Source organism: Triticum aestivum, chromosome 4D, assembly GCF_018294505.1.
Source record: "Triticum aestivum cultivar Chinese Spring chromosome 4D, IWGSC CS RefSeq v2.1, whole genome shotgun sequence".
In the NCBI taxonomy this organism is placed as follows: domain Eukaryota; kingdom Viridiplantae; phylum Streptophyta; class Magnoliopsida; order Poales; family Poaceae; genus Triticum; species Triticum aestivum.
This window is the reverse complement of record NC_057805.1, coordinates 16,126,092-16,140,697: the sequence shown is the minus strand read 5'-3', so window position 1 is coordinate 16,140,697 and position 14,606 is coordinate 16,126,092.

The window sequence follows — 14,606 nt, the reverse complement described above, 5'->3', positions numbered from 1 at the left end:
TTCGAGGAAGAAGATGAACAGTGAGGGTGCTGGATTGACATCTAACGGTTCCGACATAATCGGCTGAGACCGAAAAAATAGCAATCGATTGATTTAGGTGGTCCTAAAAAGATACATTTAGAAATGTCATGAGCAAAGTTCGGCATGGTACTATGAAAGAAAATCATCATCATTCTGTGTGCTTTTTAGGTGCAGGGTTTTGTTTTCCATAAATGTTGGTAGGCAGTTCACAAACGATATTTCGTGTCCTCATTAGGCTTAATAGGCTAGAAATAGCTGCATTTAGAGTTAGGCATGCATCCCGCCAAAAAAACACATGTCATGTCTTAGCTAACACATCAATTGCTTTATTTTATGATTTGGTCTGTGTAGCTCGGTGTTAAGCTTATTACTCATCTTGAAATAGGACTTTGGGCAACTCTGACATAAGTACTCGGTAACATTAACATAGGGGCAATATATGGCGAGCCAGGCGTGGCCCTATGCGGAATTCTTCCCTTCAATTTAGACTCAACAAAATGATGTGTATGCCCGCCACAATTTGATAGCTCTATAGTATGTCGTGTGCCCAAGGCGCAGACCAAAACAAACTCGCAGTAGCTTTCTCTGTGGCATGATTACAACAAGAATCTCACATACAACTTTGTCACTCTTCTTGTAAATACATACTCACTTATGCTAACATGTTGTGTTTTAATACATGTATTTTTTGAAGAGCTGTTGTGTTCTGCTATGAGTGGTTAGGCTAGATATAGAAAAGGCAACAGCCCAAATAAAATACAAGCAGCAAGGAAGAACCTACTAGTAATTCTTTAGAGTTGCAATTTTTTGGTATGTTTCTCCGCAAGCTCGTTATTGAATAGACCAAGAGGAAAACTTGTACGATGTTTCTATTGTTGGTATGTACTCTCTTACATTATGGGATAAAAAACGCTCTTATGTTATGTGACGGAGGGAGCAGGTGTTCGGTTGGAGGTTGTACGAGCCGGGCCCTCTTTAATTCAAGAAATGATTTCATGGGATTTGGGATGGTTGAGATACTTACGAACCTTTTTCCGTGCATGTGGATATTTATACTGCACGTAGATTACACTTTTCAGTAGGCTCGAGTTACGTTCTGTAGAACCAGTTTGGAACTGGAAAAATTACCGATCGAATCGACCGCTGCTCCAGCTGGGCTCGGCGCGGCCGCACGGGGCAACCCCCACGTTTCCGTAACCGGCGCCATCCCCCACGACGGCACCCACCCGCCCACGTACGGCACGGCAGCGCGAGTGCGGGCGGTGCGGGGCGTCCCTGTCTGTCGCGTCGCGCCTTCTCGAAACTCACGTCGCCCCGCTTGTCCGCACCGCGACGCTTTTTCCACCGGACGTCCACGTCCCCTGTGACCCTGGATGTGACGTCGCGCCAGGGGCGAGTGAGTGACTGGCTCGGTTGGTGCGTACCGCGTCTGCGTGGCGGCACCCGAGGACAAGCAGCAGCCGAGACCGAGCTCTCTCCCCGCGCGCCCGGCAGCCGGTGGCCAAGTTTCTTTCGAGCCATGGCGCCGGAGCATGCAGCGGCAGTGGTGGCTGACGGACCTGTTCCAAGCCATCGTCAGAGGCACCGCACTGCTAGTCTTCTCCACCTTCGCCGGTGCACACTGCACTCTTGCGGTCTAGACCACTCCGTGTGACAGCGCGGAGGCATTCATGAAATAGGGTTTTCCCCCGCTTTAGATTATAAATCCGGCAACCGCGGCCAACAAAAGGTCCAGCCAAGGAAACGAAAATAAGTTACCATAAGGGCATAACACAAGTACAACACAGAACGGACAGCCAAACAATCCCAAAATATGGATCAAAGTCTAACTAATCCGGCTCAAGTGGTGGAGGCGGGAGCGGTGGCGCCAATGCTCCGGCGGTGGTGCGTAAAGCCGAGATGATCCTGTCGATCAAGTCCCGATATCACCGCTTGCTGAGCGGTCTCCATAGCTCTAAGAAGCCACACAGTTTGTAAATAGAATCAGTCGCACGAATTGGAATCACATGCTCAATCACGAACGAGCTTATTGCGAGCCATCCACAGGGTCCATTACCATCGTCCGCACTAATACCCACAGACTAGGGCGCGTCCTGGCCTCTCGGCTTAGGACCGCCTGGAACAGATCGGGGAGGTTATCATGGTCCCAATCACCTCCCTGATGCAGCTCCAGAGGAGGACTGCCGCCGGGCATCGAAAGAAAATATGGTTGGAATCTTCAGGTACGCTACATAGGGGGCATAGACCATCCCCGGGGCCATTCCGTTTTCTAACTTCCGTACCCGAGGGTAAACGGCCTCGAACCCATTGCCATAGAAAGATGCGAATCTTTAATGGTAGCTTAATCTCCCAAAGAAGGGTCATTTCGGTTGGGCCCGGGGTAGCTAGCATGGCGTGGTATAGGGACTTGGTAGAAAACCTCCCACTTGGTTCGAGGGACCACGATACTGAATCTTCCTCCATGGAGTGGGAGTAGAGCAATACATTGGAGCATCTTGTCCCATTGGACCCGTTCTAACGGGCCAAAAGTTCGGCGGAAAGCTACAACCCCCAAGTCAGTGAGGGCCGCTTGTACGGACAGATGCGGTCGGACACAGATGGAAAATAGCGCGTTGAAACGTTGGGCAAATGGTCTATCACCCGACCAACGGTCAAGCCAGAACAGGGTGTTGGTGCCTGTCCCCACCGAGATGGACGTTCCAATCCGTAGGACCGGCATAAGCTGGATGACTGCTTGCCAAAACTGGGAGCCACCCGTCCGGGAGGCGAAGGCAAGGGGCTGTCCACGCAGGTACTTTGCGCGGATGATCTGGAGTCATAGGCCTCCATCTCCTGCCTCAATGCGCTATAGCCATTTGGAGAGCAAGGCTATGTTCATCCGCTTGGACGAGATGACTCCCAAGCCGCCTTGGTCCTTTGGCTTGCAAACCTCAAACCATTTCACCATGTGGTATTTTTGTCTATTATCTGGTCCCGCCCAGAAGAACCGAGACAAATACTTGGTGACTTCCTGATGAAGGGATTCATGCAAACTATAGAATCCCATCAAGTACATAAGCAGGCTAACTAAGGAGGAGTTCATCAACACGACCCGGGCCGCCTTGGATAGCCACCGCCCGTGCCATGGCTCGACCCTATGCTGAAGCTTGGACACCGTGGGGCGAAGATCCTTCGCCTGGAGGCGGGAATCGCTAATCGGGAGGCCAAGGTAGGAGGTCGGAAACGAGCCTAGACGGTAGTTCAGCATATTGGCTATGCGTCGGGATTCCTCCCCTGAGTAGCCTAGCACCATTACTTCGCTTTTGGCAAAGTTTATTGTCAGGCCCGACATCTCTTGAAAACACAAGAGTAAAAACTTCAGATTTTGGATGTCAGTGTCCGAGCCTTCAACCATGAGGATGGTGTCATCTGCATATTGGAGATGAGTAATACCCCCGTCACCGACTAGGTGCGGGCGGATCCCCTTGATATGGCCAGCCCGCCGAGCTTTGTCCAAGATTGTGGCAAGCACATCCACAATCATGTTAAACAGGAAGGGGGACAGGGGGTCGCCTTGGCGCACCCCCTGGGCAGTGCGGAAGTAGGAGCCAACTTCCCCGTTGATGTTCACTGCAGTGCGGCCAGACATAACCAACTGCATCACCCGAGCTATCCAATATGGGTCAAACCCACGCTTCTCCATGACCTCACGGAGAAAGAACCAGTGGACCGTATCATAGGCCTTATGGAAATCAATCTTGAAGAAAACCGCACGGAGGTGCTTTCTCTTGACCTTGTGGAGGATCTCGTAAAGCACTAGAACCCCGTCGAGAATGAATCGACCCTTCATGAACGCCGATTGGTTCGGGTGATGGATCCTTGGAGCCAAGAGAGCCGCCCTAGTGGCGTACCCCTTGGCTAGAATCCTAAAGATCACGTTAATGACCGTGATCGGGCGGAACTGTCGAATATACGATGCCCCCTGGACTTTGGGGATCAGAGATATGATCCCATAGTTAAGGTGGGATACATCAAGGGTCCCCCTCGAAATCTCCCGGAATAACGCCATAATCTCGCCCTTGACGGTGGGCCAGAAAATCTGAAAAAACCGGACCGGGAGGCCGTCCGGACCCGGGGCAGAGGCCGGGTTCATGGACTTGACGATGGCCTCCACCTCTAATTCTTCAAAGGGGTTAAGGAGGGATTGGTTCTCTTCGGGAGAGATGCGGAGATGCTCGTCCCAAAAGTTCTCAGCTAGGGCAAGGCCCCCTCGCGGACGAGTGGAAAACAGAGTTATATAGAACCCATCAACATGAGCCCGGATCTTGTCCGGGTCCTGTAGCAACCGGTCCCCATCCCAAAGGATGGGGATGGTGCATCGTCGCCTACGGCCATTGGCAATGGCCTGAAAATAAGCCGTGTTGGCATCGCCAAAGATGATCCAATTAAAAGAGCCGCGCTGGCGCCCGTATCTTCTTCTTTGGCATAGATGTCAGTAAGGGTATCTTCCAGGCTGTACCTAAGGGACCATTCCTCAGAAGACAGACCTGGGCCGTCAACGCGTATGTCAAGTGCCCGGATCTCCATGAGTAGAGCCTGCTTCTGGACCCGCAGGTCCCGCCCAATATTTGCGCCCCAGCCCTTCATAAATTGCCTGGAGCGTTTGGCCAAGTGATGCCAGTCGTCCATGACTGACATGGTCCGGTGAGGTTCAGCACGGGCCGCAATCCAATGGTCTCGAACAGCCGCAATGAATCCCGGATGGCGAAGCCGGAACACCTCAAACCGAAAGCGAGGGGGCGGTCGAGGCCGCTCATCCATGGATGATAGTAAGAGGGGTACATGGTCGGATCCAATCCTTGTGATGGCCTAGAGAGTAGCTAAGGGGAACCGAAGTTCCCATTCAGGGGATACAAATACCCGGTCCAGAACACTTCGGGTCGGGTTCACCTGTTTATTAGTCCAGGTGAAACGAGCTCCGACCATATCTAATTCCCGGAGCTCGAGGTCGGCAATCCAGTCATTAAAGCATTGCATGCCTGACTGGTCAACCCGGCCATTATTCTTGTCAGCTACGGAACGAAGAAGATTGAAGTCACCCCCAATGATCACTAGGAGAGTAGCTGCCCTAATCTTGGCATGCAACTCAGCGAGGAACGCGGTGGAGCGACTGTGGTCAGTCGGGCCATAGACGACAATCACTTCCCATTTGAAGTTAACTGCCCTCTCCCATACTTCCATACTCACGAAGAAATCTCCGCGGTCCATGGAGCCAACCTCAAAGGTGGCATCCTTCACCCCGAGAAGGATGCCACCGGAGTGTCCCGCCACTCCACTAGATGGCAACCAGTGCCATGCAAACAAGTGTCGGCTCAACCGATCGAGTTCTGAGAGAGAGAGAACTCGGTCCTCATCGTTTCTTGGATCGCCACTATATCAATATTTTCCTCGCGCATGTAGTCCACTAATTGGCGTCGCCGGCCATCATGGCCAAAGCCGCGAAGGTTCCAGAAAAGTGCACGCATACTACTCCTGTAGGGGGTCCATGCTGGACCCCACCGCAATGGACGCGCTAAGAGCCCGACGAAGCTGAGCCATGCGAGAACGAGTACGGCCCCGAACCTCTACCAGGGCAGCTGCCGGCCTATCCCCCCTCCCCACGGGCTGTGTGCTGGGGGTCACGGCAGCCTCAGCCGCGGCAGCCTCGCGAGCCCTAGCGGCTGCAAGGTGGCCATCAAGGATCTCCTTAGCCTTGATGGCAGCGATCTGTTCGAGGGCGGGGCCCTTCTCACCACGGAAGACAATCGCAGAGTCATTGGCAAGAAGGGTCAGACGGCCTAAGGGAACGGTAGCAAGCGCTGAGAAGGAGTCCATCGGTTCCTCCTCAGCCGGAATCCCTGAAGGAAATATGCCCTAGAGGCAATAATAAAGTTATTATTTATTTCCTCATATCATGATAAATGTTTATTATTCATGCTAGAATTGTATTAACCGGAAACATAATACATGTGTGAATACATAGACAAACATAATGTCACTAGTATGCCTCTACTTGACTAGCTCATTAATCAAAGATGGTTAAGTTTCCTAACCATAGACATGAGTTGTCATTTGATTAACGGGATCACATCATTAGGAGAATGGTGTGATTGACTTGACCCATTCCATTAGCTTAGCACTTGACCGTTTAGTTTACTGCTATTGCTTTCTTCATGACTTATACATGTTCCTATGACTATGAGATTATGCAACTCCCGTTTACCGGAGGAACACTTTGTGTGCTACCAAACGTCACAACGTAACTGGGTGATTAAAAAGGTGCTCTACAGGTGTCTCCGATGGTACTTGTTGAGTTGGCATAAATAGAGATTAGGATTTGTCACTCCGACTGTCGGAGAGGTATCTCTGGGCCCTCTCGGTAATGCACATCACAATAAGCCTTGCAAGCAATGTGACTAATGAGTTAGTTGAGGGATGATGCATTACGTAACGAGTAAAGAGACTTGCCGGTAACAAAATTGAGCTAGGTATTGAGATACCGACGATCGAATCTCGGGCAAGTAACATACCGATGACAAAGGGAACAACATATGTTGTTATCCGGTTTGACCGATAAAGATCTTCAAAGAATATGTGGGAGCCAATATGAGCATCCAGGTTCCGTTATTGGTTATTGACCGGAGACGTGTCTCGGTCATGTCTACATAGTTCTCGAACCCGTAGGGTCCGCACGCTTAAAGTTCTGTAACGATCGGTATTATGAGTTTTTGTGTTTTGATGTACCGAAGGTTGTTCGGAGTCCCGGATATGATCACGGACATGACGAGGAGTCTCGAAATGGTCGAGACATAAAGATTGATATATTGGGCGACTATATTCGGACACCGGAAGTGTTCCGGGTGGTTTCGGAGAAAACCGGAGTGCCGGAGGGTTACCGGAACCCCCCCGGGAGAAATAGTGGGCCTTATGGGCCTTAGTGGAGAGAGAGAGAGGGCTGGCCTAGGGCAGGCCACGCGCCCCTCCCCCTCTGGTCCAAATTGGACTAGGAGAGGGGGGCGCCGCCCCCCTTTCCTTCTCCCTCTCCCCCTTCCTTCCCCCTCCTAGTAGGAGTAGGAAAGAGGGGAGTCCTACTCCTACTAGGAGGAGGACTCCTCCTCCTGGCGCGCCTAGAGGGGCCGGCCGGCCTCCCCCTTGCTCCTTTATATACGGGGGCAGGGGCACCTCTAGACACACAAGTTGATCTGTTGATCTCTCCCAGCCGTGTGCGGTGCCCCCCTCCACCATAATCCTCCTCGATCATATCGTAGCGGTGCTTAGGCGAAGCCCTGCGTCGGTAGCATCATCATCACCGTCATCACGCCGTCGTGCTGATAAAACTCTCTGGCGAAGCTTTGCTGGATCGAAGCTCGCGGGACGTCATCGAGTTGAATGTGTGCTGAACTCGGAGGTGCCGTGCGTTCGGTACTTGGATCGGTCGGATCGTGAAGACGTACGACTACATCAACCGCGTTGTGCTAATGCTTCCGCTTTCGGTCTACGAGGGTACGTGGACACACTCTCCCCTCTCGTTGCTATGCATCACCATGATCCTGTGTGTGCGTAGGATTTTTTTGAAATTACTACGTTCCCCAACAGTGGTATCCGAGCCTGGTTTATGCGTAGATGTAATATGCACGAGTAGAACACAAGTGAGTTGTGGGCGATACAAGTCATACTGCTTACCAGCATGTCATACTTTGGTTCGGCGGTATTGTTGGATGAAGCGGCCCGGACCGACATTACGCGTACGCTTACGCGAGACTGGTTCTACCGACGTGCTTTGCACATAGGTGGCTGGCGGATGTCAGTTTCTCCAACTTTAGTTGAACCGAGTGTGGCTACGCCCGGTCCTTGAGAAGGTTAAAACATCACTAACTTGACGAACTATCGTTGTGGTTTTGATGCGTAGGTAAGAACGGTTCTTGCTCAGCCCGTAGCAGCCACGTAAAACTTGCAACAACAAAGTAGAGGACGTCTAACTTGTTTTTGCAGGGCATGTTGTGATGTGATATGGTCAAAACATGATGCTATATTTATTGTATGAGATGATCATGTTTCGTAACGGAGTTATCGGCAACTGGCAGGAGCCATATGGTTGTCGCTTTATTGTATGCAATGCAATCGCCCTGTAATTGCTTTACTTTATCACCAAGCGGTAGCTATAGTCGTAGAAGCAATAGTTGGCGAGACGATAACGATGCTACGATGGAGATCAAGGTGTCGCGCCGGTGACGATGGTGATCATGACGGTGCTTTGGAGATGGAGATCAAAGGCACAAGATGATGATGGCCATATCATATCACTTATATTGATTGCATGTGATGTTTATACTTTATGCATCTTATTCTGCTTTGTTTGACGGTAGCATTATAAGATGATCTCTCACTAAAATTCAAAGTGAAAGTGTTCTCCCTGAGTATGCACTGTTGCCAAAGTTCGTCGTGCCGAGACACCACGTGATGATCGGGTGTGATAAGCTCAACGTTCATCTACAATGGGTGTAAGACAGTTTTATATACGCAGAATACTCGGGTTAAACTTGACGAGCCTAGCATATGCAGATATGGCCTCGGAACACTAAGACCGAAAGGTCGAGCGTGAATCATATAGTAGATATGATCAACATAGTGATGTTCACCATTGAAAACTACTCCATTTCACGTGATGATCGGTTATGGTTTAGTTGATATGGATCACGTGATCACTTAGATGATTAGAGGGATGTCTATCTAAGTGGGAGTTCTTAAGTAATATGATTAATTGAACTTAAATTTATCATGAACTTAGTACCTGATAGTATTTTGCTTGTCTATGTTGTTGTAGATAGATGGCCCATGCTGTTGTTCCGTTGAATTTTAATGCGTTCCTTGAGAAAGCAAAGTTGAAAGATGATGGTAGCAATTACACGGACTTGGTCCGTAACTTGAGGATTATCCTCATTGTTGCACAGAAGAATTACGTCCTGGAAGCACCGCTGGGTGCCAGGCCTGCTGCAGATGCAACTGACGACGTTAAGAACGTTTGGCAGAGCAAAGCTGATGACTACTCGATAGTTCAGTGTGCCATGCTTTACGGCTTAGAACCGGGGCTTCAACGACGTTTTGAACGTCATGGAGCATATGAGATGTTCCAGGAGTTGAAGCTGATATTTTAAGCAAATGCCCGCATTGAGAGATATGAAGTCTCCAATAAGTTCTACAGCTGCAAGATGGAGGAGAATAGTTCTGTCAGTGAACATATACTCAAAATGTCTGGGTATAACAATCACTTGATTCAACTGGGAGTTAATCTTCCGGATGATAGTGTCATTGACAGAATTCTTCAATCACTGCCACCAAGCTACAAGAGCTTCGTGATGAACTATAATATGCAAGGGATGGATAAGACAATTCCCGAGCTCTTCGCAATGCTAAAGGCTGCGGAGGTAGAAATCAAGAAGGAGCATCAAGTGTTGATGGTCAACAAGACCACCCGTTTCAAGAAAAAGGGTAAAGGGAAGAAGAAGGGGAACTTCAAGAAGAACAGCAAACAAGTTGCTGCTCAAGAGAAGAAACCCAAGTCTGGACCTAAGCCTGAGACTGAGTGCTTCTACTACAAACAGACTGGTCACTGGAAGCGGAACTGCCCCAAGTATTTGGCGGATAAGAAGGATGGCAAGGTGAACAAAGGTATATGTGATATACATGTTATTGATGTGTACCTTACTACAGCTCGCAGTAGCACCTGGGGATTTGATACTGGTTTTGTTGCTAATATTTGCAACTCGAAACAGGGACTATGGATTAAGTGAAGACTGGCTAAGGATGAGGTGACGATGCGCGTGGGAAATGGTTCCAAAGTCGATGTGATCGCCGTCGGCACGCTACCTCTACATCTACCTTCGGGATTAGTTTTAGACCTAAATAATTGTTATTTGGTGCCAGCGTTAAGCATGAACATTATATCTGGATCTTGTTTGATGCGAGACGGTTATTCATTTAAATCTGAGAATAATGGTTGTTCTATTTATATGAGTAATATCTTTTATGGTCATGCACCCTTGAAGAGTGGTCTATTTGTGATGAATCTCGATAGTAGTGATAATGATAGTGCAACTTATTTGTGTCACTGCCGTTTGGGTCATATTGGTGTAAAGCGCATGAAGAAACTCCATACTGATGGACTTTTGGAACCACTTGATTATGAATCACTTGGTACTTGCGAACCATGCATCATGGGCAAGATGACTAAAACGCCGTTCTCCGGAACAATGGAGCGAGCAACAGATTTGTTGAAAATCATAGATACTGATGTATGTGGTCCGATGAATATTGAGGCTCGCGGCGGGTATCGTTATTTTCTCACCTTCACAGATGATTTGAGCAAATATGGGTATATCTACTTAATGAAACATAAGTCTGAAACATTTGAAAAGTTCAAAGAATTTCAGAGTGAAGTGGAAAATCATCGTAACAAGAAAATAAAGTTTCTATGATCTGATCGTGGAGGAGAATATTTGAGTTACGAGTTTGGTCTACATTTGAAACAATGCGGAATAGTTTCGCAACTCACGCCACCCGGAACACCACAACGTAATGGTTTGTCCGAACGTCGTAATCGTACTTTACTAGATATGGTGCGATCTATGATGTCTCTTACTGATTTACCGCTATCGTTTTGGGGTTATGCTTTAGATACGACTGCATTCACGTTAAATAGGGCACCATCAAAATCCGTTGAGATGATGCCTTATGAACTATGGTTTGGCAAGAAACCAAAGTTGTCGTTTCTTGAAGTTTGGGGCTGCGATGCTTATGTGAAAAAGCTTCAGCCTGATAAGCTCGAACCCAAATCGGAGAAATGTGTCTTCATAGGATACCCAAAGGAAACTGTTGGGTACACCTTCTATCACAGATCTGAAGGCAAGACATTCGTTGCTAAGAATGGATCCTTTCTACAGAAGGAGTTTCTCTCGAAAGAAGTGAGTGGGAGGAAAGTAGAACTTGATGAGGTAACTGTACCCGCTCCCTTATTGGAAAGTAGTTCATCACAGAAATCTATTCCTGTGACTCCTACACCAATTAGTGAGGAAGCTAATGATGATGATCATATAACTTCAGATCAAGTTACTACTGAACCTCGTAGGTCAACCAGAGTAAGATCCACACTAGAGTGGTACGGTAATCCTATTCCAGAGGTCATGTTACTTGACCAAGGCGAACCTACAAACTATGAAGAAGCGATGGTGAGCCCAGATTCCGCAAAATGGCTTGAGGCCATGAAATCTGAGATGGGATCCATGTATGAGAACAAAGTGTGGACTTTGGTTGACTTGCCCGATGATCGGCAAGCCATAGAGAATAAATGGATCTTCAAGAAGAAGACTGAGGCTGACGGTAATGTTACTGTCTACAAAGCTCGACTTGTTGCGAAAGGTTTTTGACAAGTTCAAGGGGTTGACTACGATGAGACTTTCTCACCCGTAGCGATGCTTAAGTATGTCCGAATCATGTTAGCAATTGCCGCATTTTATAATTATGAAATTTGGCAAATGGATGTCAAAACTGCATTCCTGAATGGATTTCTGGAAGAAGAGTTGCAATGATGCAACCGGAAGGTTTTGTCGATCCAAAGGGAGCTAACAAAGTGTGCAAGCTCCAGCGATCCATTTATGGACTGGTGCAAGCCTCTTGGAGTTGGAATAAACGTTTTGATAGTGTGATCAAAGCATATGGATTTATACAGACTTTTGGAGAAGCCTGTATTTACAAGAAAGTGAGTGGGAGCTCTGTAGCATTTCTGATATTATATGTGGATGACATATCGCTGATTGGAAATGATATAGAATTTCTGGATAGCATAAAAGGATACTTGAATAAAAGTTTTTCAATGAAAGACCTCGGTGAAGCTGCTTACATATTGGGCATCAAGATCTATAGAGATAGATCAAGACGCTTGATAGGGCTTTCACAAACCACATACCTTGACAAAGTTTTGAAAAAGTTCAAAATGGATCAAGCAAAGAAAGGGTTCTTGCCCGTGTTACAAGTTGTGAAGTTGAGTGAGACTCAATGCCCGACCACTGCAGAAGATAGAGAGAAAATGAAAGATGTTCCCTATGCTTCAGCCATAGGCTCTATCATGTATGCAATGCTGTGTACCAGACCTGGTGTGTGCCTTGCTATTAGCTTAGCAGGGAGGTACCAAAGTAATCCAGGAGTGTATCACTGGACAGCGGTCAAGAACATCCTGAAATACCTGAAAAGGACTAAGGATATGTTTCTCGTTTATGGAGGTGACAAAGAGCTACTCGTAAATGGTTACGTCGATGCAAGCTTTGACACTGATCCAGACGATTCTAAATCGCAAACCGGATACGTGTTTACATTGAACGGTGGAGCTGTCAGTTGGTGCAGTTCTAAACAAAGCGTCGTGGCGGGATCTACGTGTGAAGCGGAGTACATAGCTGCTTCGGAAGCAGCAAATGAAGGAGTCTGGATGAAGGAGTTCATATCTGATCTAGGTGTCATACCTAGTGCATCGGGACCAATGAAAATCTTTTGTGACAATACTGGTGCAGTTGCCTTGGCAAAGGAATCCAGATTTCACAAGAGAACCAAGCACATCAAGAGATGCTTCAATTCCATCCGGGATCAAGTCCAGGTGGGAGACATAGAGATTTGCAAGATACATACGGATCCGAATGTTGCAGACCCGGTGACTAAGCCTCTTCCACGAGCAAAACATGATCAGCACCAAAACTCCATGGGTGTTAGAATCATTACTGTGTAATCTAGATTATTGACTAGTGCAAGTGGGAGACTGAAGGAAATATGCCCTAGAGGCAATAATAAAGTTATTATTTATTTCCTCATATCATGATAAATGTTTATTATTCATGCTAGAATTGTATTAACCGGAAACATAATACATGTGTGAATACATAGACAAACATAATGTCACTAGTATGCCTCTACTTGACTAGCTCGTTAATCAAAGATGGTTAAGTTTCCTAACCATAGACATGAGTTGTCATTTGATTAATGGGCTCACATCATTAGGAGAATGATGTGATTGACTTGACCCATTCCGTTAGCTTAGCACTTGATCGTTTAGTTTACTTCTATTGCTTTCTTCATGACTTATACATGTTCCTATGACTATGAGATTATGCAACTCCCGATTACCGGAGGAACACTTTGTGTGCTACCAAACTTCACAAGGTAACTGGGTGATTATAAAGGTGATCTACAGGTGTCTCTGATGGTACTTGTTGAGTTGGCATAGATCAAGATTAGGATTTGTCACTCTGACTGTTGGAGAGGTATCTCTGGGCCCTCTCGGTAATGCACATCACAATAAGCCTTAGAAGCAATATGACTAATGAGTTAGTTGCGGGATGATGCATTACGTAATGAGTAAAGAGACTTGCCGGTAACGAGATTGAGCTAGGTATTGAGATACCAACGATCGAATCTCGGGTAAGTAACATACCGATGACAAAGGGAACAACGTATGTTGTTATGTGGTTTGACCGATAAAGATCTTCGAAGAATATGTGGGAGCCTATATGAGCATCCAGGTTCCGCTATTGGTTATTGACCGGAGACGTGTCTCGGTCATGTCTACATAGTTCTCGAACCCGTAGGGTCCGCACGCTTAAAGTTCGGTGACGATCGGTATTATGAGTTTTTGTGTTTTGATGTACCGAAGGTAGATCAGAGTCCCGGATATGATCACAAACATGACGAGGAGTCTCGAAATGGTCGAGACGTAAAGATCCATATATTGGACGACTATATTCGGACACCGGAAGTGTTCCGGGTGGTTTCGGAGAAAACCGGAGTGCCGGAGGGTTACCAGAATCCCCCCGGGAGAAATAGTGGGCCTTATGGGCCTTAGTGGAGAGAGAGAGGGCTGGCCTAGGGCTGGCCGCGCGCCCCTCCCCCTCTGGTCCGAATTGGACTAGGAGAGGGGGGCTACGCCCCCCTTTCCTTCTCCCTCTCCCCCTTCCTTTCCCCCTCCTAGTAGGAGTAGGAAAGAGGGGAGTCCTACTCCTACTAGGAGGAGGACTCCTCCTCCTGGCGCGCCTACAGGGGCCGGCTGGCCTCCCCCCTTGCTCCTTTATATACGGGGGCAGGGGGCACCTCTAGACACACAAGTTGATTTGTTGATCTCTCCCAGCCGTGTGCGGTGCCCCCTTCCACCATAATCCTCCTCGATCATATTGTTGCGGTGCTTAGGTGAAGCCCTGTGTCGGTAGCATCATCATCACCGTCATCACGCCGTCGCGCTGACGAAACTCTCCGGCGAAGCTTTGCTGGATCGGAGCTCGCGGGACGTCATCGAGTTGAACGTGTGCTGAACTCGGAGGTGTCGTGCGTTCGGTACTTGGATCGGTCGGATCGTGAAGACGTACGACTACATCAACCGCGTTGTGCTAATGCTTCCGCTTTCGGTCTACGAGGGTACGTGGACACACTCTCCCCTCTCGTTGCTATGCATCACCATGATCCTGTGTGTGCGTAGGATTTTTTTTGAAATTACTACGTTCCCCAACAATCCCCCCATCAGATGTTTCATCTAT